Here is a 4132-nt window from a genome sequence, read left to right as displayed (position 1 = left end):
GAAAAATAAATGGTTGTAAAATGCGTGGTATTTACTATACTCCAGCGTTACGAGAAAACCACAAATTCAAAACCAGTTATCCGAGTTCATTCACTTTTGTTGAAATACTAAACTTCAATGAGGAATTCGTTGACGTTATGGTGGGAGCGCAGTCATTTGAATTTTTTTATTTGAAAGAATATTATTACAAATAGTAAATAATAGGTAACAGTAATTGTAAATACAGAAGCAGTTATATATTCTGTTTTTTGTGGAAATACATTGAGATTCTATGGGAATGCTTTGTTGACATTATGGTGGAAGCGCTGCTATTTGATTTTTTTAATGATTAAATTCATAAGTATAAATACTATAAGAGGAAATAGTAATTATAAATACAGAAGCAGTTATACGAGTTTATCCAGTTATTGTAGAAGTACTAATATCTACGGGAGTGATCTTCTGGGTGAGTGACTTGTTGATATTATGCTGGAAGTTATGCTTTATTAGGTCGAATCACACGATAATTACAAATGTTCTCATTTTTCGTCACTAGTCGGGAAATAGGCACAAAAGGGAGTCTGTTAAAAATAATCGGCACTATGGAATAGTCATAAATACAAAAATTCCATTTCTTCCCCAACAAATTTTATTTTAGTGGACTATAGGTTATTTAACACACTTTAGAGCAAATAACAGCTAATTGGGGGTTTAATATAACTTATACCTACGGTTCAATGCAGCACAGACGACAACGAAGCAACTCACGTGTTTTAAAAGCCAATAGTGGGAAGTGTGTCTTGACGGCGTATTTTTCCTTTAATGATACTACGCATGATCGTAGTTTTGATAGCAAAGCAGACGCGTCGAGTAAAAAATGTCGCATTTTGATTTTGTTTCAATATAAATTGTTTGCGTATTGTAAAACATAAGAAGACGGGATACTCTGGTTTTGTAAATTGTCCCACGCCGTAAAATATTTGGTTACTTCGGTCGAATCTCCCACGTTGCCCCTTTTCTTACGCATGTCATCTAATAGTAAACGATTTTCATTCACGCTAGTTTCATTTGATGCCAGCGAGTGTAACGCAATTGCTGTGTCAGTTGCAAAATTGATATATTTGTCGTTAATCTATCCGAATGACGGAATTGCCAAAAAATGTATAAAATTGGCAACAGTGTGTGTGTGTAGCATAGAATTGCCAAACAACATTGGGAAGTTTTGTGTCTTAGGAGAAGCATGGTGGATGGACAATACTGTTATGAGGTTGTTAATTTTGACGATACATGTACGAAAAATCAACTCTTATTTATTATAGTAATGTTTGAAAACAGTTCGTGAATGTGTGTACTTTGGTGTGCAATAATACGATCCACATGTTAAATTAAAAGGAACTCGAAGTTCAGGTAAATACGTGGTATTCGTGTTGTTCTTTTAAGAAGGTAAACAACATTTTTAATCTCTACAGACCTGTATATTGTAAGTTCCATCTTTATCGTACGTATTTAGTAACGAGAAAGAATTCCGTATGGATCAGTTGGGAAGAGCCTCTCACCCATTCGATAGTGGCTATTAGTAAACAACTGCTTGTTTTTTAAATGTCCGTCATTTCAGAAACATGCTTCGCATTTCCCAGACATAACAAAAACTGATGTATTTTCACCCTTTTGGGAATATACAATAATCACAAGTCATGTACTCACCACGTTCTAATAGGAGAAATTGAAATACTGCGGTACTTGTTAACGTCCTTTTATAGCAGAGGCAACAAGTACAACAGAACTCTGTTAAAAAATAATATAAACATTGTACTTATTCCGGATTAGACCCTAAATAATTTGGGTAGCGTCTCCTTGGTATGTATTGCGGGTTGCGGTATATCGATTGGTTTTTTGAAATTAAAAACATTTTTAAAAAACGCGACACGTTTTTTATGGCAAAAAAAGTGACAAAATTCCAATGAAAGCGGCGCCATTTTTCATTGAAATAATTGCGTTTTAATGCGGTCAATTAAATTCAAACGCAAAGTTTTATTTTTTATTGCAGGAATACAATAATCCGGCGTTATTTTCAAATGGATTTCGATAAACTTAATCGATATTGCTCACTCATCTTACACTACATGATAAATAAAAATAGTTCCCGTGACGTTCCTAATGAACGAAAAAAATAGCACACAACATATATTTGTCCGGCCATATTTCGCTTTTCAGTAGTTGCAAATTACAGGTTCGGTTATTGCAAATTTAAATTTTATTATTTGACGTATGTTACGCGGCGTAATTGCCTGGTTGTTATCATAAAAAATAGTTTTGTCCAAAAGCCAGGTATAACTCATAAAAGCGTTGCAAAGCGTCGGGTATGTATGGAATAACAATATTACACATTGACTTTATAATATACGTATTTTTATTGGAAACTTTGCAATAACAATAGTATTAGATTTTTATGTTTTGATCGTTAAGTAACAATGACTTTTTAAGCGGCTGCTAGAGAATAGATTGAGTTTTAATTTTCAACTACAACACGCGCGATTCTGTGGTAAATTATCACCGCGTTATTTAAAAATAAAGCGAAATAAAAGAGCTCGTTTTTATTGTGTGTCCAAATTTTCGTTTAGTTCTTATTTTTAGCTTACATGCGCTAATAGATTGTTGCCTTATGCCACTCAATTCTGTATTGACAAAAATGGCATCAAAATAAAATACCGATTTTCTTATAGTATCGACAATGATTTTTTATATCGATATATAAATATCGTACCAAAAAACCATTCGAAAAAAAATATTCGAAAACTCGATTTTTCCTATATTACTTATTAATATTTGCCAACTTGTTTATAATGATTGATGATTGTTAGCGCATAATGGAATAAACAGACAAAAAAGAGTTAGTTTTTTAAAAATTTACATCTGAAATTTACTAGTTAACAATACATATGACCAATTATTTGGACAAAAAAAGACAAATAATTTCAATCTTTTGTCCCTCCTTCATCCCCTTGAGATTCGCGATCAGGATTTTATACACAACTATTAGAAAAAACCAAAAAGTTCCAAAAAATATTGAAAAAGTTGCACAGTTACAAGGAGAAAATTGTTGTAATGAATTTTTTTATTACTATTTTTACATTTTAGATAGTAACTTAAAGAAATATTGAAATATAATGGAATAAATAAAATATACAAAAAAGAATTAGTTTTTTATAAATTTTCATACAAACTTTAATAGTTAACAATACATATGTCCAGTCGTTTTTAACCAAAAAAAATGATTGCCTTCGATTGTTTTATACAGGGTGTTTCCTCCCTTCATTGGCAAAATTAAAGGTGCTGCGATGGCTAAAGCAATAATTCTGGTTGAACCTTTAAAAAGAAAATTTCATTCATTCAGAAACGCCGCGAAATTTAAACTCGCTTATAAATCGTCGTTTTGCTTTTATGAACGACTTTGGAAAACACCCTGTACATGACCTACGCTTTCTCGCTCAATATGTAGTAAGGATTAAAGCGAATATTTTTTGATATGTGACAGAGGACCTCAACTCTGGCTCCAGGCAACCAAACAACTTTCAGGGTTGTAGTTCTGTTTACTCAAAATTCGCCCGTCTCTGTGGATCAAAACACTTGTTAGGCTGCCTTCGAAACAAATAACTTGACGATGGAAGCTTAATTATTGGATTTTCTCTGAACAACAAGCGGTCAGCTACGATTATTGTACCTACTTACTTTGTGCTGCATGTATTTGAAAGCTTTAATCAATAAGTTTAATTAATGTTGGGTACAAACTAAATTTCTAGACTAGGTTGTTTCAGACGTGTCTATAAACTCTGTAATTACAATTTTATTTAGTTTCCCTAGTTTACAGAGTTAAGTTAGCAAATTATTTAGTCGTAATTAATTTTGCTTTTAATTTTTACGCCTCTCACACAAAACCGTTCCAGACGGCGAACGGTACAACTTGTAATAAACTTTTTGGTATCGTTCGATAGAGGAGGGACTAAGCTAAATAACGTGTGAATTTCAGCTTCTCATGTTCATAAGTTAAAAATTGACCAACGAATTTGGGCTGGTTTTTCGGCCCGAATCCGATACTGTTTTTTGAAAATGTCGATAAATTATCGACAATTTATCGAAGAAAAGGGTTTTTTAC

General features: G+C 32.6%; 1 protein-coding gene across 3 annotated transcripts in view; it reads left to right on the top strand.

The window, feature by feature from the left end:
* Positions 1-335: 335 nt before the first annotated feature.
* LOC132708610 (insulin-like receptor) overlaps positions 336-4132 on the top strand; it is a 32945-nt gene continuing 29148 nt past the window's right edge. Inside the window, exons 1-2 of one of the 3 annotated variants that reach the window (XM_060681038.1) lie at positions 627-1246; positions 1299-1386. The gene's annotated coding sequence lies outside the window, so the exon portion shown is untranslated. Of the gene's footprint in view, positions 446-626; positions 1387-4132 lie in introns of those variants that run through there. The other 2 variants (XM_060681040.1, XM_060681037.1) reach the window with 2 other exon arrangements.

The sequence above is a fragment of the Cylas formicarius genome, unplaced genomic scaffold (genome assembly GCF_029955315.1).
Source record: "Cylas formicarius isolate icCylForm1 unplaced genomic scaffold, icCylForm1.1 PGA_scaffold_12__32_contigs__length_19106922, whole genome shotgun sequence".
Classification (NCBI taxonomy): domain Eukaryota; kingdom Metazoa; phylum Arthropoda; class Insecta; order Coleoptera; family Brentidae; genus Cylas; species Cylas formicarius.
This window is presented reverse-complemented; position numbering and strand designations above follow the sequence as displayed.